At 36.2% G+C, this 25,593-nt stretch overlaps 1 protein-coding gene across 1 annotated transcript in view; it reads left to right on the forward strand.

Annotated features, from left to right (window-relative positions):
- Positions 1-25,593, forward strand: part of unc119a2 (unc-119 lipid binding chaperone a2) — a 32,342-nt gene that overhangs the window by 358 nt on the left and 6,391 nt on the right. The gene's annotated exons all lie outside the window — the stretch shown is intronic.

Here is a 25,593-nt window from a genome sequence, read left to right on the forward strand (position 1 = left end):
GAGGACAAAGGTGTTCAGATGTTACAGCTCCTGTGGATGAGTCATATTTCACGTCATCCATGTGTCCCCTCATTTATGTAATCTATACAGGGCCCGTACGAACATAATAAAGCCTCGTGGATCCGCGTCTGCAGATGCGCATGAAACCTTGTCTGTTAGTGGAGGTTTCACAGGCATGGATGGATGGATGTGTGTGCAGTTTGGAAACAAATGCATGAACAGACTGAATACATGATGGAGCAGTGAATGAGTCTAAATGCAGATGACAGTTAATTGCTGAACATGCATCACTTGTGTCTTATCCTATTAAATTACATCATCCCTTGAGTAGCATGTCCACTCATCCACTCACCAGGGCGACAGCATTTCACCAGGAAGGTACGAGTGAGGTGAGTGAGGGGTCATGCTTCACAGCAGCCTGTCTGCTTCACATGTTTTTAGTACAGATGTTCTCACCTCTCATTTCTTATTCATCCTTGGAGATTGAAAACACACAGACGTGGTGTTTTGGTCCTATTTATAGCAGGTGCTGCTCTGAATTTTTTCCATGGATATCTGGATGGAAAGGTTAATGAGTTCAGTCTGCTCAGTCTTCAAAAAATATATAACATACAGACAGTGCCAGCAAAATCAAGAGAATATTTTAACACAAATAAAATATTATAGATGTAAAAAGAAACTGAAACACATTTAGACATAAACAACTGCAAAACCTGTATCAAGATGCAATGGTTGGTTCATTTGAGGAAAAAAAAAAAGTACTCTACGCCGTAAGACCAGACAAGTTGAGTTTACTTCAAAAATTTGAGTAAACCAGTTGCCTTAAAATATTTAAGTAATGAGTAATGAAAACTTGAGTGTATTAAACTTAAATGGTTGATTTGAATGGAATTGCTATTTTAAGTACAACACACTAAATGCCAAGTTCATTTAACTTAAAATTTGTTGCAATGTCAATTGCTTTGTATAATCATTAACTTAATATCATCAGTTCATTGGACTCAATTCCAAGTTTTCTACAAAAATACAAAAACAATCACAAAACAGACAATAAACACACATTATGTCAAAATTAACACAAACACCACAACCCCCCTGAACTCCTGCACATAAAAATAACACATTTTCAACAACATGCCCAATCCCACAGTGCAATGCAGAGATAAAAAGGTGTGGTCATGACTAAAACTTGGTGATTTAAATCCATTCATCTTAAACTTTTTCGTACTTTCGACTATGTCTACAAATTAGTAGAATATACTTAACATTTCATAGTAATGTAATAAAACTGAAATCATTTGTAATTAAAGCATTTAAGTAAATACAAAGTCTGGGCTTACAGTGTATGTAACTAAAGTAAATGTATATGTAAAATGTACATTTGCAGAAAACACCCTCTATGAGCTATTTCTAGACTTCATATACACCACTGTGGGTCAACAAACAGCTATAAAATATGCAGGTATTCAGATACCTCAGATTACTAAATGCCTACTGTGTGTCAGGTGATGCACCTAGACGACCACTGTCAGCATGTGGTCTTAAGTGTAACATGTGCATGGACATTTATGAATGTGCTCCCACCTGAGTTCACAAAAGTTACTTCTAAAAGTAATTACAGGTGAATGCTTATTAGTTCCCGAAAAAAAAGAGCATTATGCAAATATCTAAGTGAATATACAGTATACTGTGCAAAAAAGGTCTCATGACCACACATGCATTTCTCAGTCTCTTTATAGAAGCTCGATATATTTATGTAAAGTATGTACAGCAGGAAGAACAAAAGTTTCAGGGAAAAAAACAAAATGGTAGTATTTAGAATGACTATCACCCTTTTGTCATGACAATATGAGATTTATTCCATTCATTTTCGGAGATACATTTTTTTTTTTTAATCAGGTTTCATTCAACACGTCAAATGTACACTACAAACAAAAAGTTAAAGGTGCAGGAGACTTTCGTGCGCAATTTTTCATCAAATCTGTAAAACCTCAGTGATAGCCTCAGTATCATGAATCTGTAAGTCTTTTTGTGATTACTCACCTGAATCTCTTGCATTACGGTGAACAATTTCGAAGCACCATCCACCATAAACAAAATGTGTGTTTACAAACAGAGCCAGTAGGTAACTCGGGCATCTTCAGAATTTTGTCGCGACATGCATTGTGGGAAAGGGAGGCTCATGCAGCCGCCTGTGGCGGCAGCATTTCCATGTCATGCCTGTAGCAGCTGCCGCAGTTGGGTGGCTGCGCGAACCTCCATTTCCGTTTTTTTCTCCAGTTCAGTTTTTTGTGTGTCTTTTAAGGCTGTGCACATATTCCCTGCATTTTCTTAATGTAGTTGAAGAAAAGACAACAGAAATAAATATGTATGCACATTTCAACCCTGCAAAAACAACAAAGCTAGAGTTGGACTAAGGCTTTTGCACAGTACTGTATATCTGATATGTAAGTCTAAAGACAAACAGACCAGATTGTTGTAGCATTTTGCTTTTATAGTTAATTTAAACAGATCTTATATTCCTGCTCTTCATATACTTTACTGTGGGTGAGGTCTACCTGCAGCAAAACATCACAAGATGATAATTTATTTTCATTGTAAAAATTGGATCTGAAAAGTAACCAGTAACTAGAGTTGTCAAATGTAAATAGTGCAATAAAATACTGAATCTTCCCTTTTTTAATAGAGTACATATAAAAGTATTGCAGCTCTTCCAAGTACTTTTAAGTACTTTAGTAAATGTACTTGCATGCCTTCTGTGTGTCAGATGATGCACTTACAGATTAGAGGTCCATTGTCAACTTGTGGTCTTTTATAGTTTGACGTGCATAAACATTTCCAAATATGTGAGTGCACTAATGTGTACATCAGAAAGCAGTAACAAGGGAAGGAGTTGCTTATCAGCTCCTAAAAAAAGCAATCTGGTGTGTAATTTCAAGGCAAAAGCTCTTTTCTGCTTCTTTTAAGCAGCTTATTCATCATGTCACCATGAAAATGTGGATGATAGCATTGTGTAGCACTTAATCCAGCTGCCGCTAATTATATCACACCATTAACTCAAGCTCCTTACAAAGAAACAGAGGGCTAGATCGCAGCAAGGAAGCTCTTATGTGTGTGTACACCTACAACCATCACTGAACCCAGGTCTTAAAGCAGCGGTTAGCTAACAGGTGGACGGCAGGGCATCTGACTATTTAAAGCCCAGAACAACACCTGACTTACACAACATTGTTACATTAGCAGTTACGATACATACTGAGTGTGAGAACATGCAAACTGCAGGTGGGATGGTGAATGCCTCCAGGTTATTTGTAAAGGTGTTCTGCATCTTGGTGACATAACACATGAAAGAATACAGCTGATGTTCATGCAGGTTTGAATGTAATGTTTTAAGAAAGAACACTGAACACAAATATATAAAAAGGCATATTTTTCCCGTTTATACTCCCACTTAAGCCAATAATTCCTTTCTCTTTCTTAGATTTATTAACTTTTTAGTCTAGTTTGAGGTAAAACAGAAGGTTTATTTTTTTCATGTTGAGTCCAACATACTAAAGAAGAGGACGAACTCAGCTTGTCCTTATGTATACTAGTCACTATAACTCCAAAAAACTGCTTAGGAGTTTAAATGTTCTTTAACCAATTTGTAAGACGCAAAAGAGGAAAAAGTGTAGGCAGGGCTGCAAAAGATTACTTTGAGTGACTACTCTGTAGATTCAAGATTTAGAATGTTTATTGTCATGTGTGCAGTAAAGAAACAGGTTTCCCTGTACAATGAAAATCCACACTGAATGTAGGGGTGTGTATTGACAAGAATCTGGCACTACAATACAAATCACAGTGCTAGGATCACGATATATCATGATACTGTTAAAAAGGCAATTTTTGGGGGCAATTTTTTGTTTGTTTCTTTTTTTAAATGATTATTTCCTTGAAGAACTGAATTACACCAGAAATATGCATAAATACTAAACACATTTTTATTTGATCACAACAGGATCTAATGCTATATCACAAAAGTTCCTGTGTTAAAACTTAAATTATGTTTTACAGACATTACAGTTTAAGATCCTGTTCAAATGTTCATATTCTATTAATTCATAACTAACATCATGACATTATATTATGCAATCCCAACAAAGGAACTAATGTTATTTAATAAAAGAGTGTTAAATAATAATAAATAAAATATAAACAAAAAGGAAAAACAAAATAAAACAAAAATGAACCTCCACAATATCTGCATTTGAATAAATACCTAAAAATATCAATACTGTACTTTTTAATATCAATACAGTATTGTGAAATGAAATATCGTGATATATTGCAGAACTGATATTTTCTTACACCCATAACTGAATGCCACAAGAATTTAAGATAAGTATAAAAGTATAAGTATAAAAAATTGGAAGAGAAATAATTTAACTAGGACTTACACAACCAAAAGAAAGTGCCATTTAAAAAATGGCATGCAAGAAAAAAAAAGAGTATAAAAATATAAACTGTTACTAAGAGAAAAATATATATTTACATAAATGTGCAACATCTGGTAATTGTGCAGACTGTCAGAGGTAAATGGCATACAGCATGTGCAAAACTGTCTGAGGTAGGTGAGACGTTAATGTGCAACATTGTCAGAGATAAACAGTATGAACAGTCAGAGATAGCAGTTTGATATATATAAAAATAGTCACTTAGATTCAAAAGTCTCTTATCTTTAAGAACATACTTGTACAGAAGCGATATCAGAAAACTGTATTTCAAGTAGGGGTAGGCGATCTTGTGAAAAGATTATGTGATGATCTGTTGAAGTAGGAACACAATCTATATCACAGTCTTAAAAAATACTAGTGAGATACAACCAAACTAAGTTTACCTGTAGTTTTGTCTGATTTCTGGAGGCTTATGCTGTGTGTAATGACTTTTTGCTGCATAATTTTGAAAAATAAAATTATAATAATATTGATAATATCTAGAGGTAAACATGAGTCTACATTTTCCTTGACATACAGTTGTAGTATTTCCATTAATTAGCCAAATTGTTGCCTGATTCAACCTGCTGGAGTTTTAGAATAAATCAGAAATGTTTCACTGCACATCAGAGATCAGAAGCCAAACCTACAGCTGATGAGTTTACAGGAATTCTTCATTATCATTTTTTCAACAGTGGCAAAAGAACAGGTTGCGCAAACTTTGCAAGTTAACAAAGAACAAATCCCAATATTTTAATGCAAAAACACTGAACATAAACTCACTCAAATAAACTCAATAGTCTATCAAACTGTCTTAGTTGTAGTTACCAGGTTAGTCCAACACTCTATAAAATACTGTAATTTCACTGATAAACAGGCCATTTAAAATAAATGCTATCTGAGTATTTTTTAATGACACATGATCTCTCTGGAAAGTAGATAATGTGTTAGACGTAAACCTGTTTGATTTGCAAAGTGACATCTTTGGAAGGGTTTCATTTAACCCCATATATCTATTATCATTTTAAGAGTGTTGTATATTTTTCAAGATCATCATCTTTTTATTTGTGAAATAGTAACATGCTGATGCTGATATGCAGCAAGTGTTCAAAAAGTACAAAAAAATATCCTAAAGCTAGCATGAAAATATTTTTAATCACAAGTCTTCAGATTACTTTATGACTAACTAGTGTCCATGATATTCATTTTCCATACTGACAAGAAAGAAGAAAGACAAAAAATCTAAATCAGCTAAATCTGAGGAAACATTTTTCCTTAAAAAAAAGATAAATGGCAAGAAATTACTTCACTGTCCTCCATCTCCACTGAAAAGTAAACTGTGAGATAAGTGTAAAAAGACACAGTATGATTAATAAAGTCCCCCAGATTAGTATGAAAGAATCATACATGAGTCAATGTGGTTACTTTTTAGTTTGCGTGATGATCATTGACCTGGTGTGTGTGTGTGTGTGTGTGTGCGTGCGTGCGTGTGTGTGTGTGTAGGTGTGTGTTTGTGTGTGTGTGTGTGTGTCTTTGTGAGGCCCGTTGTCCAGCTACTCAGCGATGCATCGGAGAATATCGTAATGATTTTGTCTCCCACGCTGAACCCTATTATGGTCTTGGAAACTCTCACTTTCCTAGCTCTCAGCGTCATCGCTAGAGGCAAGGAGAGGCATGTGTGAATCTCCACAACAACATGGATACACGCTTGAATCACTACAGCAACATGAAGCATCTCCCCTTGGTTACAGCCAGCGGAGCGTGCATCTCTGTTCTCCCACACACATCCTCCTCTTTACTTCCCTTTACTTTCCCTTCTGTGTCAGTTGTGTTTTCACTTTAGAAACCTCAAGCAGGAATGTACAAACACACACAGTCGCTGGTGGTCAAACAAAGAAGCAACGAACCTGAACACTCTCCTGAGAAGACAGACACTGACAATTTTCTGTTGCTCTGTGACTCTCTCTGATTTCCTCAGCGCTGATACTCAAGTGGCTGGAAATGACATAAAACACCAACACTGACAACAGCCTGCACAGCTCAGCCAGACTGACAGCTGTCCTGCGTCAAACCTGCTGATATTTAAGGAGGAAAACTATCTGTCACATACATTCCCCTCAAAATGACTTTCATACAGTTGCCACTAATCATTTTCTGCACCATCCATCTGGCAATCAAAGCAGGCTGTGAGATTAATTAAAGATTTACTTAATCATAGACAGAACAGGCTTTCTGCTCAGCTGACTGGTCTGATCCAAACTGATGTTTTTAATCTGTAATGACACATTACAAACCCCAGGCTGCAGAAAATGTGTCCCTGCAGAAACACTGTTTTATGTTACAGAGTGTGACATTTATCACTTCGGTTGTGTAATTGATATCTAAGCATGTAGTGAGCAGGATTTACTGGGACCTAATTGCGAAGAAATGGCATGAATATTCATAAATATGTTTTCATTAGTGTGTAATCACCTGAAAATTAGAATGTTTTTGTTACCTTAGAACAGGGGTCACCAACCCTGGTCGTCAAGATTTACTATCCTGCATGTTTCAGATGTTTCCCTCTTCCAGCACACCTGACAGGTCGTTATCAGGCTTCTGCAGAGCTGGATGATAGATAGGCTTATGATTTGAATCAGGTGTGTTGGAGGAGGGATACATCTGAAACATGCAGAATAGTAGATCTCGAGGACCAGGGTTGGTGACCCCTGCTTTATGCTTTGTTCCAGAGTGCTGGAAGGTAGAATCTATCACACTTGGAGTTAACTACAGTGGTGTGCAAAGATATTAGAACACTTGTCAAATCTTAAGAAACTGGTGGTTTATTTGTTCCCAGAGCCTGAATTTCACTTTTTTGCCATTGCATTTTTTTTACATTTTACTCTAATATTTAGTGTGGCCCCCCTTGGCAACAATCTAAGGAAACTCTAAGGAAACTCTGTGGAATGAGCTTCTGAGAGCGTGGAATGACATTGGGGTTGAAACTCTCAGAAAATACATCGACACAATGCCAGAGAGATGCGCTGCTGTGATTGTTGTCAAGGGGGGCCACACTAAATATTAAAGTAAAACGTAAAAAAAGGACTGGACTGATAAATTTGTAGGTGAAATATTCTCAGTACCTTTGCCTTTAACTTTTGCAATGGCAAAAAAGTGAAATTCAGGCTCTGGGACAAAAATAAACCACCAGTTACTTAATATTTGATAAGTGTTCTAATATTTTTGCACATCACTGTACATCCCACCTCACAGTATTCCAGGTCATCCATGTTGAACATAAACAACAAACATGAAGATCGTAGATCTAAGATCCTATCTGCTTTGTATCTGAAGAGGCATTTTGACTGTCGACAGTACAGTGTTATTTTGACTGTCGACAGTACAGTGTTCTCATATACGCTAATGAGATGGAAGAGGCGAAATGACGGATGAGCTAATTATACATTGTGAAGTTTTTTTTCATTGCGAACTTCCACACTGTGTGCTGCCTTTGTTGTGTGGACGTCACATTGTAGTTCTTGGTGAGGTCAGGGTACTTCTATGTGGCCCCATTTTGCAACTTGGACCTCTGGCTTGGACAAGCGTTCCAATTAGGTATGTAACGATATGAAAATTTCATATCATGGTTATTGTGACCAAAATGATCACGGTTATCATTATTATCGCGGTATTGTTGAAATTGTGCTCAAAATGTTCAAAAAGTACTTATGCACACACTGAAGTAATTTAACCAAGTTGTATTTGGAAAAATAAATAAATAAATAAATAAAGTAAACAACCAAATAAAGTAATTGGCACAATGCACTTTCCCTTGGCAGAAACATTCAAATATTAACCCTTAGGGCTCTGAGCCTACTTTGGCTGTTTTTCAGTATTTTTGATTTTGCCTTTATATACTATATAAAGAAATGTTTACTATACCAATGTTTGGTAACTTTTTTTTCAGCGCTTCATTTATGTCATCTGCCTATTATTTTTTCACTTTAATCGACTATATCAACATAAAAGGCCAGAAAACACAAAAAAATATATAAAATCCGATGTGAAAAATGTATATAATTTATTGCATAAATAACACAAAGATGCTTAATGAACCATTTCAAAGACTTTAAAAGTGAATATTGGTTCCAAATATTAGGTGTATAAAATTAAAATTATAATAAATTAAAACTATACTCTAATATTTGACATAAAAGCATATCTGTACATAAACGTTTTCTCCGGAAAAGTGCAGTAATCAAACACGGTTATCATGATAATTAGAATTTAAACGGTAATACTAACCATTGGCAATTTTATCGCGGTTTATCATTATACCGATAATCATTACATCCCTAGTTCCAATGCATTTTACCAAGTCGGACGTCAGAAACTTCCCATTTCCCAGCACTCTGGAATGCAGCATTAGAACGTGCAGCTGAAGCCGTCTTCCACAGTTCACCATGTTTTTACCATATCTCAAAGAAGACAAACTATACATTGGTTCCTGTAAGGGGTTTTTCATGGCCATAGGTTCTTCTTTGTGCAACGTCACTGCTAGATGACACTAAATCCTACACACGGCACCCTTATCACATCTTCTACCTGGCTAATAGTGGATTTTTATGGTAAAAAAGAGGAAAATGCTTGTATCCTCATATTTCAACCACAATTTGACACAAATAATTGTAAAGATGTTGGGTTATTATTTGGCCAAGCTGATGGGTTTTTTTTACGTCATCTTCAGCAGCTGCAGCAGCATTACTTTACTGTGATCTACAATCTATTTTTCAAGGGATTAGACATGAATAATAAGACGATAACACAAAGTATGTGTGTGATTGAGAAACTGTAAAAGGCTTGCATGCATTTTGAAGTTTGTTATTATTCACTGATGGATTACCAGGGCAAACAAACAAGTACATATTTCTAGCTTTTAACCTTCTTTAGACTGATGCTGAGTACACTTGGTTTAAGAGCTGCAGCTAATATTATGTTCTTGACCAATGGATTGTCAGAAATTGCGGGAAAGTTGGGTCTTGCTTAGTTCACTGTGATTATAGTGGGGGAAAATGAAAAAATGTAAATCTTAGAAGTTGGTTGCAGACGATTTTGGACTTCATGTTCATAAAAAAATACAAGAACTGATTATTAATTATCCAACTTATTCAAAAGTTAAGATTCTTTATTGTCATTGTTGAAGCATACAATGACATTCAGGTGGACCACGCTCAATGAATATGTTTTAAAAAAAAAAAAAAAAAAAAAAAAGCAGAAAAATATATTTAAAAAGTAGAAATATATTAATAGAAGTACTAAAAAAAATAATACACATTCATACAATCAAAAGTGCATGGTAAATAGCTGTTGATTAATTTAATAATTGACAGCTACTAAAGTTAAGATAGCTTTAACATATGTGAGCATCAGATTTGGCTTTGACTACTTGCAGTTTAATAGACATGAGTATAAATGTTGGTTAAACTATCATCCAAACTTTTCAGCCAGAATTGGTCTGCAACTTTTTAGTAATTATCTGCCTCAAAGATTAAATGGGCAAAATCTTACATACTTTAATAAGATGAATTGGAAAACAAATGACCAAAGAGCTGGTTAGCTGATGTTTTCGATGTATATGATAATGTATTATTACACATGTATTGGTTTATGTACATTTATACAATACATTTATAAAATCTTCCACTAGAAGGAACCTGAAAAGTGAATGTATGTACTATTATGGCAGATAGAGTTTTGAAGTAGATCTGGTAGCTCTGAGACAAACATTTATTTTTGAACACATTCTCTCATTAATTTTCAGAATTTCACATTTCGACCCAAGACTGTAACTGGGAGCTACAGCCAAGCAGCATTTTTGACTTCTTTTTTTTATTTTATTTTATTAGTGACTCAAACTTGGTAAAGTTTCACAGCTTTTATTACAGAAAACATTTTACTTTGTATAGACCAGTGTCAAAACTACCACAGCCTGTTCAGACATCTTAGCAGACGCCACATAATGTCATTGGACATCAGACTTTGGTCACCGAGGAGCTAAATTCAGTCTGTGTGAAAACAGTCAGCAGATGGTCACCAGTCTGCAGCCACTGTCAGTCACATTTGCAGTTTCACAACCTTAAATGCCATTTCCTGAATTAAGAAGTGTTAAAATGTCGAGGATTATTTTTGAGTCAACAGGGGCCTTAACAACCAGCCGCACTGTGACTTTTAGCGCAAACCTAAAAATAATCAAGTAATGATCTCTAAGAATAAACTCTACATTCTTACAGCCCACAACCTCTGCTAAGCATCAGAGCTCATAACCCACTTAGTCCTGCAGTCCTGCTGTACTGCCGCTGCAGATGTGATGCGGTTAAACGCTCTGTACTGTATCATGTTAAATGGGACAGCAGGTGATGAAACCAGGCCAGCTTTATTTTTCTGTCAGGATCATTAAAAGATGACAGAGATGGGTCATGTAATTAGTAAAAACCTGTCATGAGTATGTTCTGTAGAAGGTAATCAGACACTTCAGAGACTAGACGGCAGTTTTTAGAACACAATTATTAACCGTAGATTTATTATTATTATTATTATTATTATTATTATTATTATTATTATTATTATTATTATTATTATTATTATTCATTCATTCATTTTCTGAACCCGCTTTATCCTCACTAGGGTCACAGGGGTCGCTTGGAGCCTATCCCAGCTACATAGGGGCGAAGGCGGGGTGCACCCTGGACATTTCGCCAGTTCATCACAGGGCTGAACATATAGAGACAAACAATCACTCTCACATTCACACCTAGGGGCAATTTAGATTAACCAATCAACCTATCAGTGCATGTCTTTGGGTGGGAGGAAGCTGGAGTACCCGGAGAGAACCCACGCAAACACGGGGAGAACATGCAGAGAACCCACGCAAACACGGGGAGAACATGCAAATTCTATACAGAAAGGTCCCACCCCCCATCGAATGGTGTTGGAATCGAACCCAGGACCTTCTTGCTGTGAGGCACGAGTGCTAACCACTGCACCACCAAGCGTCCACTGTGTTAGCTGATATGGAATTAAAACAATAAAATCCATGAATAAACAAGTGACCAGTTGTAGAATAAGTGTCCACTGTAGTGACCAGTATGCATGAAAGGGTTGAAAAGCAGCTTAGATACGTCAGGCTATGGGAAATTATAACACATACTTTTATTTTATTATTTTTTTACAGATTACTCAGTAATCAGTAGTGTGTTTTTCCACTCGGTTTGCTTATATTCATCCCTCATTTTTAAGTGATTCCTGTTTTCATCAACACTTTAACACTCTTTCCATGGTGCTATAGTCATAAACAGGTGAATTCAGTATAACTCTTTAACGTCACCTATATTTAGTTTTGACTGATGAATCATATTTTCATTGCTATCAGGATATGACCATGAGAAACAGACTGGCTGAAATGTGATTAATAGGAAAAACTGTCCACATGGCATACATTCACAGCGATGATTCACACTATTTGTCCCATCAGATGAAGCCTCTGATAGGTGTCAGCACCTAACAGCTACATTAGTGTTTTATTAAAAGTTACTTCTGCTTAAATCTGACGTCACGGTTGTGTTAAACTCATGTTCAGGTCCATAAAGTCAACTTTTCTATAATGTAGCACTGGTCATTTATTACCCCGCCCCCTGAAGGTGAGGGAAGGGGTGTTGTTTTTGGTTCGGTTAGCTTGTTTCTTTGTTAACACTAGCAGCAAAACGATTGAATTCATACCAAATTTGGTGTATAGATTGCCAGTGACCCAGACTAGATCTGATTACATTTTGGGAACAGTAGGTCAAAGTTCCCAATTTTTAAGAATTTTTTTTTCTTTTTTTTTTTCCCATTTAGTTATAATGGGTGAAAGTTCGCGTGTCTGTAGCAGTAAAACTATTGGTTGAATTCATACCAAATTGGGTTTATAGAAAAAATAAAAAATATTTTTTCTTCTCCGATTTACTTATAATAGACAAAATTTCAAATGTCTATAAAAACATCAATTTTGTTTCAATTTACTTCAGACTTGGCACATATACACTACCAGTCAAAAGTTTGGACTCACTTTCTCATTTAAATGACATTCAAATGAGATGGACCACAAATGGCAAACAAGTGCTCAGCATCACTGGGAACTCATTCAAGACTTTTGGAAAACATTTCAGGTGACTACCTCATGAAGCTCATCGAGAGAATGCCAAGAATGTGCAAAGCAGTAATAAAAACAAAATGTGGCTATTTTGAAGAATCTAAAATATAAAACATGCTTTGAGTTATGTCACACTTTTTTTAACTACATAATTCCATATGTGTTCATTCATAGTTTTGAGGCCTTCAGTGAGAATCTAGAGTGTAAACAGTCATTAAAATAAAGAAAAACCAGGTGAGTCCAGACTTTTGACTGGTAGTGTATAGAGGCAATTGATATGCTGACATCAGCACATGCATAGATATGATCAGCTGGATCCATGTCAAAATAAGCTACAATACATATGAGGGGTGGGGTTTGTTGTGCCTGGGACCACTTGTTTAATTTATATTCATTGCCATTTTCACTCTCAGTGCTTTACCTGCAGTAGACAGAAGATCACAGAGACACATTTAGGTGACAGACACAGCAGAATTATTACTGGCAAGGCAAGTTTTTATATAGAGCACTTTTCAACAACAAGGCATTTCAAAATGTAAAAGCATCGAGAACAACTCAGAGCATTAAAAACATATGAAATTAATGTAAAGCAACATAAAACATTCAAAGATTCTTCAAAAAATAAAATATATAGCAAGTAAAGGAGTAAGAGTTACAGTGTAGAGGTAAAAGTGATGCCAAACAGGTTTCTAGTCTGATGTTTTTGTGGGGGTTGGCTCCAGATATGTGCCATAAAAAGTAAAATCTGCGTCAGACCTGCTCCAGATGACCTGAGTTCTCTGGGTGGTACATAAGACCAACAAGTCCAGATAAAACCATGAAAATAATCTGAATTTAATGTTTTGGGTTTTTTTATTTTAATGTCTTTAGGTCCATTTGCATCAGTGCATTTCTTCACCTTGTGTCCATTTACTGCACTGACTTACAGGAAACTTTAGTACTTTATTTACCTTCCCCTGAACCCGACAGCTCAGTTAAAGGGTTGACGAATGAAAGATGAAGGATGAAGATGTGAAAAACTTACATAATCCATAAAGCTCCAGTTTGACTGATGCAATGTTAATGTTTCTTATTTATTTAATCCTCAAAGACCCAAACAGCTAGTGGGCAACCAAAACCATCTACTGATTTAAAATGTGTAATAACTTCTGAACCACTAATCCTATCAATACATGTAAATAATTGGTGTAAAATTCAGTTTGTCATCTTTTAATGGTCATCAGATATGGCCCATTTGGACATTTAGAGGCACAGTAGTTACTATGGAAACACTGTCATCTTCTACAAAATTTGATTCACCAGTAAAACCCATGGAGTTGGATCAATGACAGTGGAAGGAAACACTTGTTATTTATGTTCGGTTATTGATATCTTTGCTGAAAAGTCACATTTTCTTCAGTTTTCTGTTTCTGATATAATAACCCTCAAGTTTGATCTGAGCTTTTATGAGCATCTACATGATCAGAGAATTAAGTATAGGAACAAACCTGATTTTCATTTAAAAGAATGCTGATTAAAGATGATAATATTATAATAAATGATGATAAATCACCTAAGAAAGGTTAAATAGAGCAAAAAAATTATTTGGGAGCTTCCACAAAAGTAGCACTACGCCTTAATGGGTTAAAAATTGTAACATTACTCAACTTCATCTACCTCCTCTTCTCTTTATCATCATATTTGAAGTGGTAGAACGACAACTGGATGTGTTTTATGGAACTGCAGCAGATTGAATACAGATGAATGACCGGGACTCGTGAAGTGACGTGACGGCTTAACGAGTGGATTGTCATTCCAGTTTATTGTTACTTGCTCCTCATGTCGTGTGGGCCTACCTGCAATCTTCAGATTTTACAGATTATTTCCCACCCTCCCCCCCGCTGCCCCTCCCTGTACTGATTAGTTGGATTTGCCTTCGTACAACAAGCTGAAGCAGATTAGTCCATGTGAGCTGAGATGGACCACAGTGTCTTCCTCCTCTCACTGAACTGACACATCCTATTTTAACACTTATATTATCTCCTGTGCTGGCTCCTACCGATTGTATATTTGTTTTACAGATATGGATTCTTAAAGTCCAGGATTTTGTAACATTCACCATAGTATGATGAGAACAGGAGTTAACTGCAGAGTTGAAGTTGAAACTGAGGTGTCATCCTGTAATGTAAAGACTGGATGAGGGAACAACTGAAAACTGGATCTGTTTTGTTAAAAAAATATGCCTAAGAACACCTTTGATTTTGGATTAATGCCGAATTTTAGGAATTTAGAACAGTAACCTTTGCCACACTATCAGCTTAATAAAGCCACATCACTATCTAGCTTTAACATAAAAGGGCAGTATTTGTTTCCTCATTTCACACATATAAAAAAAGGGTCTAAGTGTAGATTCTTCTTTAAGGCCAGTGGGAATATAGAGAAAATTAAAGTAGGTGATTCTAATTACAGTATTCATTATTTTTATCCATGTAATTAAATCATAATAAGTCACAGTAAAAGAGAAGATACCATTAACATCCAATAGCTATTATAAAAGGAAAGTGGACTCTGTATATATGTGTGTGTGTGTGTGTGTCTCAGGCATCAGACAAAATTTGGAAAGAGCTGACTGCTGCAGTTTGGCACACTTATGTATTTTTGCTCAAGGAAGAGACCAGCGAAAACAGCAAGTTGATCGAACCAATATTTTAGGAGATATTAGTAATTTTGTAATACAGTGGCCTCCCAATCACATTGCAGTGCCCAGAATTGTGGAATCATCATTGACTTGGGTTACCTAGCAGCAGATAAACAATAGGGCCATGTTGCCATGGTGTCAAATTTCATGTGCAGAAACAGACACGCCAGCTGAGAGGTTATTCAACTGAAAATGCCGGTGATTTACCAAGAAAGTAAATGAATGAGCTGTATCAGAGGTTCTAGAACCCATTGTTCCCATGGGTCAACACACTAGTTAGTATTTAAATGTCCTAACTAGATGTAATGATTGGCATATGAAACAGTCATCATATTTATGTGACTTATGTGTCTGTAGAAGAGGACCGGTCCTCTGAAAGCTGCAGCAGAATAAAGATGCCAGTCGTCCACGTGGAACAGACTGATCTAGATCTCATTATCAGTGTCAGCTGTAATTTGCGCCAGCGTGCATGTTGTATTTATAAGCCTTTAATATGGTTTAAAATGCAGTGATCTTAAAGCCTCATACTGGAAGCTTCCAAAGAGCTGCTCTCTGAATAAACTGCTAAAAAGAGCTCAGAAGTGTTTATTTTGGCCAAATCTGGGTCGTTCACTGAGATCTGGACCTGACCTAGTCTGTCTGTGAGCTGCTTCGACTGTCAGACCTGTATGAGGAAGATTTCATCTGAAGTGCGACCTTACAGATGTTGACAGAAAATAAAAGCAAATGTTGACTTTTTTTCCTTAAAAAAGTTTAACATTCTTTTGATTAATCAACGTATTACTTCAGCTCTTTCACTTCTTAAGCCGGTAGGTCGATGTGACTTTTAAAAGCCATTAAAAACTGTGTCACTGCTTTAATACATTTGTAGAAAAGCTCCACGTTCCATGGTAACAGAAATCTGTACCCTCAAAGAACTTCTGATTGAAATACAGTGTACAGTTTAGATGTTTAATGACTGAAAAATCTGTTGACTATTGTGACTAATTCATCATTTGTAAAATAACAGAGCTCATTCAGATGCATTATTTATTTAATTTTATTAAAAAAGAAATGTAAACAGAAACAAAATCTATTAAAGAGAAAGCTATACCCTGCATATCTGGTTTACAGTGAAATGCAATGAAATTATTATTTTTATAATTTTACTCAGTTCACAATGATGTATTTAATGCATTCATTTTTTGAAACACTTGCTGAATGCATTGTCAACTTCCAGAAGCTCCAACATGAAAGAGTATAAAACTTCCACATTAAAAATGACAAAACAATATTATTTGACATTAATTAACAGTAGCATCTGCATGAATATATTGGCTTAACATCAGGAGAGTTTTTTGTCTGTTATATATGCATTAATATTAATATTGGGATGTAAGATGTCATTTTACTGATAACGGTGGCCAACATTTATGTGCTGTGTGATATTTAAGGTTTAAATTTGTATGATTGAATTTGTTCAGTTAAGATTCTATAGATATGCTTATATTAATGAGTACTGGTTCACAATTATGCACTTTGCAACATCTTTATCTGTTAAATTCTGCGATCATAGTGATTGAGCATGTGGTAGTGTTCGTGAAATGTATTTATTTGCATGTACCGTGACTTTAACACTTTACTTCCTTGTCTCATCAGTTAATTGCTTTGTCATTGTAGCTTTACATAACGCAACCATCCACAGCTCATGACTGAAGCGAAATGGAAAAGGCCGATGTATTTTCGGTGATAAAGACTCGATGTCCACAACTTCAAGAACTTCATGAAGGCAATTCAAGGCAGGTTTATTTATGTAGCAAATTTCATGTACAAGACAATTGAAAGTGCTTTACATAAAACACTAAAAGCATAACAGCAGGGAAGCATAAAAAATATAAGCATAAATGAATAAATGAAGACCCAAACAGCCACTGGTGACCAAAAGCATCTACAGATATAAAATTTTTAATACTTGTTGATCCACTAATCCTATCAATACATGTCAATAAATGGTGTAAAACGTGGTTTGTCATCTTTTCATGGTCATCAGATATGACCCATTTGGACGTTCAGAGGCTCTGTAGTGAACATGGAAACACCGTCATCTTCTACAACACTGACTCACCAGTAAAACCCATGGAGTTGGATCAATGACAGTGGATGGAGACACTGGGTTTATGTTCAGTTGATGATAAATTTGACTGAAAAATTGTCACTTTTTCTTCAATCTTTTTTGATATAATAACCTTTGAATTTACTCTGAGCTTTTATGGACATCGACATGTGAATTAAATATAGGAAAATACATAATTTACACTGAAAAAATTAACAAAGAGAATAATATTACAATAAATGGTGAGAAATCACTTAAGAAAGATTAAATATAGAGGAAAAAATCATTTGTGAACTGCCACAAAAGTAGCACTGGGTCTTTATGGATTAATGCAGGACTTTGTCAAACTTGCTGATGTTGTCTTTTGAAGAAGTGGTGAAGTGGTTTGCAAATGAGCTTCCTGTTTCTAGCAGCATTTGACCATTGCCGAGTTTACACTTAGAGCCTGGCTTTTACACTTTAGTGTTAGTATCCTCTCAGTGTGTTGCATAATTCAGCTGTGAAGGGCACTGACCAGAAAATTCAGCACGGACACACACACGCACACACACACACACACACACACACACACACACACACACACACACACACACACACAGCGTTGGATGTGGATGTCTGTAGGTGTTTACTATCACAGCCCAGAAGGAGCACTGACAGTGATGAACTGGAGTCTGTCGGTGGCTTCTTGTATCAAGTTACCCTTGGATAGATGTGTGCGTGCGTGTGTGTGTGTGTGTGTGTACTACAAACGCCTTAGGTTTTGTGAAGTGAAGTGACAGCTCCAAAAGACTCGCTATCACTTTCATACTGTCTCTCTCAGTCTCACACATAAACACTCACTGACACATTAACGCACATTAACACACTCATTGTCTCTCTTTCAATCTTACATTCGTGTCCTCGAGGGGCTTCATTAGGGGGCTCAAAGGTAACCATTAGCACTAGCTTAGCAAAACAGCAGGGACAACACCAGCTGTGTTAACATTTATTACCCGTCTTTGCTGATATGCAGTCTGTAAACTCTAGATTTAGTATTAATTAAAGTAAAGCTGCTGCTGAGGGTGTTCATCTGTTGCCTTCATGTGTGTCTGGAGAGGCTCTAGAGGTGTTGTTCAGCAGTAAATGGAGCGCTGTTCACAGAGCTGAAGAGCCAGCCTCAGCATTCAGACTGGCAGAGGAGCAAAAGCATCCCGGCGTCACACTGAATCAGATCAGCTCTGTCAGGAAAGCTCACCTCCTCCAGTAAATGGACTTGACAATTTGCTCTGACTTGAGGCGCAGTTCTGCTTTGGGGATGTTCTGTGCTGCAGCATTGTGACATGAATACATAAACATGAAGAATCACACACAGGGAGGGTTGAGAATAATCCACTGGGGAGGTTTGTGAGCACAACCAAGGAAGCCAAAACCTGCAGAAACAGCACAGGTGAAGCATGATGTGTTCTTTCACCCACTTCATTTAGGCTTTAGTTTGATAACAGAAGACCCGAATCCACATTCGATCGACATTTTTATGTGTGGATGTGCAACAGTAACCAATATTGATATGCAGCTGGAGTTTATATCAGTAACTATTAGATCAGATGTTGTAATTCTGCCTCAAACCTCACAGTGACCTATTTATTTTTGAGTCCGAATTTTTAGAGTAAAACACATACCATTTACATTTACATTTATGCATTTGGCAGGGGAAAAACCAAAATAAAAGAATAAAATACAAAACTGATCAAAGACATGAAACAGCTGTACAATAAAAAAAAGGCTTACAGAAGAACAAAAAAAGCAAAATTATAGATTAAAATAGAAGAATAGATACATACAAAACATAAAAACAGCTGTACAATTGTCAGGTTCAAAACACCTAGATATAAAGAAAGGCACAAGAACACACAGGAGTCAAGTATCTCTTGCTTGCGAGGAGAGTAGTTGACAGAACACTGCTCAGTTACAATGTCCCAACTCACTCTGAGGGTCCTGCCCTTTCTCTCCTTATTTATTTCATTTGTGTGTTCCCTAGTTACATGGGTGTGATTAGTCTGAGGGTTTACATATTGATCACATTGTTAGTACATGGGGGCATGATTATTTTCCTCTTATTAAATGTCAAAACTGAATTGTCCAGACGCATCTGTGTAGCCTTTGTGTGAACTTCTGCTTTCAATCAGACGACATGGGTCAACTGATCTCCAAGGCATGGTCCCCATCCTCCGAGGTGCTTTCACTTCTGCAAAACCTGTAAAAGAACTCTAAGAGCACTTTGCCCTCATTCAACATAGCATATAATAACATGATAAGTATGGCATGAATGTGATAACTTATGTACAATTATTCTAACAACAATAAAAAAAAGTGAAAATAAAAATACCAAGTAAAACAACGGAACAAGCATACCATGTGAATAAATTTCCCAGCTAAAACAGAAAGAGTTTAGAAATGCTAACCCTAAATACTTCCATGTGAAATGTTCAGCTGTCAACAATGAACCATGAAAAACTATGTAAAAAGCAGAACAAGATGAAAGTGACATGAAAGACAAAATATGGAAATTGTTAAACATAAGAAATGACATGAAACCAGATATTTTAAAAAAAACTCAGTCTGTCATGTTTTATTATGTTTGTTATCATTTGTCATGCCTCTGATAGATCTGATTTATCTGTGAGTGACGTACCAACATTCCAGCAAAGAACATTTCATTCCACATTGTCCCATCAGTCGAGGGGACAAATGAAAACGATGCTTTGGGATTCTAGCTAAAAATAAGTTTAGGAATCACTGTTTGATGCACATGATGCAAGTTATATCTGTGCTCCATCCTAAAAACCCACACTCACCAAAGGAAAAGTAGGTGAAATTGCTGTAATAGATATATTAGTTTCTTTAGCAGTTATGGGTCAGAGATTTTCTCTAAAACAAGTGTGTTCAACCTGAAAGTATGCCAGAGTTAAAACAAGCCGATATCTCCTGTCACCCCTTTTGTTATGTTTTATTTACTAAACACAGACAAATTATGAGAGTAGAGGTGAGAAGACAGAAAGTACAAATACTTTGTTTCTTTGAGTATTCATTTTTCTGACAGGTTTTTATTTTTACTTCCTATATTTTAACAGTAATACGTAAACTTTCAACTCCTGACATTTTCACAACAGCCATGTTATTTTAGTTTCTGATGCATCTCCACATCAAGACAGATTACAGTCCACATGGATGGGACAATAACATAGAGAAGATGCATCACATACACACAGAAAACTGATTTTTTGCACATTGTAGTGAAATTAATGTTCATTATTTTCAATGTATTGTTTTTTCTGAAGTACACACTAACTGTCTTCCCAGTACATTAATGTAATTTGAGCTTCAGTTAACTGGATTGTTTCCTTTCCTAATTTTAAATACAATTCTAATTCAGTACTTCTGCTTTTACCAGAGTTTGTTTTCACAGTATCTGTTCCTCTCTTAGAATAAAGAATGTCTTTTGCTTCATTAGTTATAATTAAAAATAAACCACATATTAAATCATTCCTGTACTGTTGTATGCACTAATACTGTTGTAATATTCCAGTAAGGTTGGTAAGGTATGATAGTCACTTGTTTTATTTATTTATAAGGCCTTAAATGTTTTTTTGTTTTTGTTTTTTTCAGTCCCAGTGTGTCTATTCACTGCTGTTTTTAGTGGGGGGGGGGGCTTATCAAATAGCAGATTCTTATGATGTAGCTGTTTTTTACTGAGTATAGTTTTACCATGGTGCACCTGACACTGTAATAATATTTAGAAAAATCTTCAAGTTGCTTCATTTTTGTCTTATAAAGGAATTAATCTGATTTCATTCCTGGTTGTTGTTTCTGTTAGTACTTCAGCTGTTTTGGAAATTTAATGTCATTGTTTATTTCATGACGACTTTAGCTCAGTATATTTTCAAAGTTAAAACTTTAGTTTGGTCACATTTTCTTTACTTTTTTTTTTTTTTTTTTTTTTTTTTTTACCTTAGCCAACCGTAAGCTGACACTACTATGGTGGCCGACAAGGGCCAAACACATTGCAGCGGCCCAATGCATCTCAGTTAGAGAAAACAGCTGCAAGTACAGAAACGATGCAAATTCACAAAGTCAAACACAGGTCTAAACGAGGTACAAAAAGAGGAACGTGGTGCAAATGAAAAAATGCGTCGCAAGACACAAAAACACATGCATAATCATCAAATGCTCTGCAAATAGAGAAGTGATGCAAAGCACAAAATGATTCAAACCAAGAAAACATCTGCAAAGGAAAAACGCTGCATAACCAGTCAGTACAACAGAAGTGCTCCAAACCTGTAGGGGGCGCTGTCAGCAGAACAGCTCAATGCAGAGACACACAGGATGGAGAGAGAGACGGAGAACAGCTGACTGACAGTGTTTCAAACTACAGTGGGAACAAATGGAAGTTACAGCGTAGTGCGGTCATGTGACTTTTATTTGATTCTATTTGACACTAGTCTGTTGTCTATAAACACTGGCTGGCTGCAGGTTTGGAACACTTCCGTTTTAGTGACTGGTTCTGCAGCATTTTTCGTTTGCAGATGTTTTCTTGGTTTGAATCATTTCTTTATTTGCAGAACATTTGATGATTATGCATTTGTTTTTGTTTCTTGTAGCGCATTTTTTCATTTGTACCACGTTCCTCTTTTTGTACCTCGTTCAGACTTGTGCTTGTGAATTTGCGTTGTTTCTGTACTTGCAGCTGTTTCCTCTAACTGAGACGCATTGGGCTGTCGCAATGTGTTTGGCCCTTGTCAGCCGCTGTAGGGTCTACACGTTCTATGTAGTATTTGTGGATGGAGGAACCACAGTGAACCCCACTGGTGTCTGAATGGTTGTTTTCAAGACAATAGTTAACTTATTGATCCTCATGTTGGCAGTTTGGAGCCTCAAGTGACCATATTTGGACAAAAAGGGGCAGGACTATGACAACCCCAAGGGTCAGAGGCCAGCTAATGCTAAACCCTAACCTAGTGACTTAGTAAAACTCTAAACATTTGTGTGTATCAGAGGAATTTCCGTCCGAGTAGGCATATATGAAAACAAATTATATGAATGAAGTCAGATACAGAATGAAACAATGCAGCAACATTAGAGAAGCAATTTAAACATGACATCGTGCATTAAATTAACCAATAGGACACACAGACCAGAATCAGCTGACGTGGGCTGTCAGTCATGTACTGATATGTGGGCTGAGCTTGACTTCATGGTCAGACTGAACTAACAGGACACTCAATTTGACATGTTTGTTGGTGTAACCTATTAACCACAGCTGCACTGGAGCTGTCTGTCAGGAATGTGTTTCATTAAATAAACAGAAACTCTGAAAGTCCGACTTGGCAGACAAGTGAGCTGTCATAAAGACCTGTCAATCAAAGCTCAATAAAACACACATCAAACCTTCTATTTTACCTGAGATCTGATTAACAGGAGAAAAAAATTAAAGGTGGACAGCTAGATAAATTAATAATGGTTTCAGATAAAACAGACGAGACCAGAAATATTCCTGAAAAAAAAATTGCTTAGTATTTTTAGAGAGAAATCCAAAGTCAATAGAGCCAGCAATGTCAATGCTATTACAACTTTAAGATCCTTCCACGTTGGCTTCACTTTAGAGCTGAGGTCCTTGCAACTTACTTTCCTACATCCATGATAAAAAACCTGCACTAATAATTTATAAGACTTGGGTTATATTTTCCATAAAAACCCTAATCCTGGCTCATGAGTTTCCTAGTTCAATCAGTCAATCAATCAATCTATCAAATTTTATTTATATAGCGCCAAATCTTAACACAAGTTATCTCATGACACTTTAGAGTCGGTCGAAACCAGACTGCGCCACTATAGCAGCAACACTAGCCACCGTTAGCTTAGCATGACAAACTACATGCAAATAAATGACGTATTATCTTAAATACTTGTCCAATTAATGAGTGAATTCATATTTTAATAACCTCTCAGTGCACATAAAACGACTTTGTGTTGTTAAAGTGAATTGTGTTAAAATGCCCAGTGTTTGCACAGGACAATTTTCTTTTTTATTACTTTTATTGCAAGCCTGTAACCTTTATTGCTTATCTGTTTAGCCATCATAATGTTCATCATAGCGCAGTTTAATGTGGATAGATTTCTAATGGCACGTATTATATTCAGTTCTTTTTTCTCTTGTCTTTATTGCTTCATCTTGTAAAAACAAGGTTATCTTAATCATCTAGTTCTTCATTATATGTCAGTTATTTGACACATCTGTTTCATTTCCTCTATTGCTGTGACTCTTCGTTTATTTTGCTGGGCTGCTGCATCAGTTTTAGACAGAGTCAGACATATTTGACAGCATAAACAGTTGCTGTCGATCAGTTGAACAGTTGGTGGGTTTATTGGCCAGTCAGATGTTTTTGTTAGTGATTGCAGTATGTGTTTTCTGGGCTGATAGATGTCGTCTTGTTGTTGCCTTTCTGTCGCACACAGACACATCTGTCAAGAGAAACAGTAGAAAAGACAACTGCAGATGGGTCATCATCAAACAGGGAGAGAAAAAGAGTTTGATGGGCAGTTATGTAGTCATTTTACACACAATGGAAAAGACTACCAGGTTTTCACCTCTGTATTTCAAGGTTACTCTCTGGCTCCTGGGGCCTTTTTTTCTTTACGTGACAATCATTGACATAAAGTTGTAGTTCTGTAAAGATGCTGCAGTTGCACCTGTCGTCCAGTAGTGTCACAGATGAAGCAGGAAGTGTCTGCTCTGCTGGAGGACGCTAATAAGAAGTGACACTGCCTGGTGATGGCAGGAAGGATTAGAGGAATAAAAATAACTCTCTTCTCTGACTGATTGCGTGTGTGAGTCTGTCTCTGTAAGGAAACTTCCGGATTCATGTCAAAGTTCATTCATTCACTTGATTATTAGTGCATAAGTGAACTGTGTGAAACCAGATTTTATCACATGAATGTGTTTGATTTCTGTGTGTGTGAGTAATTTGTTGATTTTTAGAATAAGTTAAACCTGGAAAGATTTTACTCACTTTGAGAGTATTTGTATAATTTTTTTAGTCACTGCTTCATAAGTACTGCTGTGTGATGTAACCAAAATCTCAGTTAATATCGTTTCAACTCTTAATGACCTGCTGTGTTTCCTATAATAGTGTCCAGGCTTTTTATTTCTTTTGCTGCAGAGGATACCAGGCCTTTAAGTGATGGAGTTTAACAAGTAGAAAAGGTCATATTCAGTATGAAAAATACTGCAATGTGCTTTTTTTTTTTTTTTTTTTTTTTGCAAACTCACCACTTCTTTAATCATTTCAAAATACAAGTCCTCTTTCATTTCCGTGGATAGAAACCATCTATTGCTTAACAGAAGTTTCACCTTCCTGCTCTTCCACTGTTGCTGTGAACTTTGAAGTCTGTTGGGTATTTTAAAAAGCAACTGAAGAACAGACAGACTTTTACTTAAGTGTTTTTGTGACAATTTGTTTTTATCCTTATATATTTTTCTGTGTGGTTGTGTGATTCTTTGTTTTATATTATGTATTTTATTTATTTATTTATTTATTTGTACTGATTTTACTGTGCAGCACTTTTGGAATTCTTTCTGTGTAAAGAGCTATATAAGCATACATATAACTATCTAAATAAACTTTCCTTACTTGCAAATAATAGTTTTACTTTTAAAATAGACACACACACCTACATTGACAGAGATCAGAAAATAACTCCTCAGATCAGTGATCTATGAGTGTTGAAAAAAGCTGGAATATATCATTGAATGTATTGAAATACTTTGAGCTTATCTGGTTGCACATTACATGACAAGAACCAGAAACTTTTTTATTTATTTATTTATTTATTTTTTATTTCAGTTTAAGGTGTGACTCCTCAGTACTCACTTTTAAAAGGTGGCATATTAAACTAGAAAAGCACTCGGAAAGTGCAGACCTCCGCCAAGGCAGATCAGTGCCCCCCCCCCCATGTGGTAGTATCAACATTTCCTGAAATTTTCATCCAAATCTGTCCATAACTTTTTGAGTTATCTTGCACACGGACAGACAGACAAACAAACCAACGCCGACAAAAACATAACCTCCTTGGCAGAGGTAAAAATGTATTTATTTATTTGTTTGGTTTATTTGATAGGGACAGATACAAAAGACAGACCAACTGTAAC

The sequence above is a fragment of the Sphaeramia orbicularis genome, chromosome 14, assembly GCF_902148855.1.
Source record: "Sphaeramia orbicularis chromosome 14, fSphaOr1.1, whole genome shotgun sequence".
In the NCBI taxonomy this organism is placed as follows: domain Eukaryota; kingdom Metazoa; phylum Chordata; class Actinopteri; order Kurtiformes; family Apogonidae; genus Sphaeramia; species Sphaeramia orbicularis.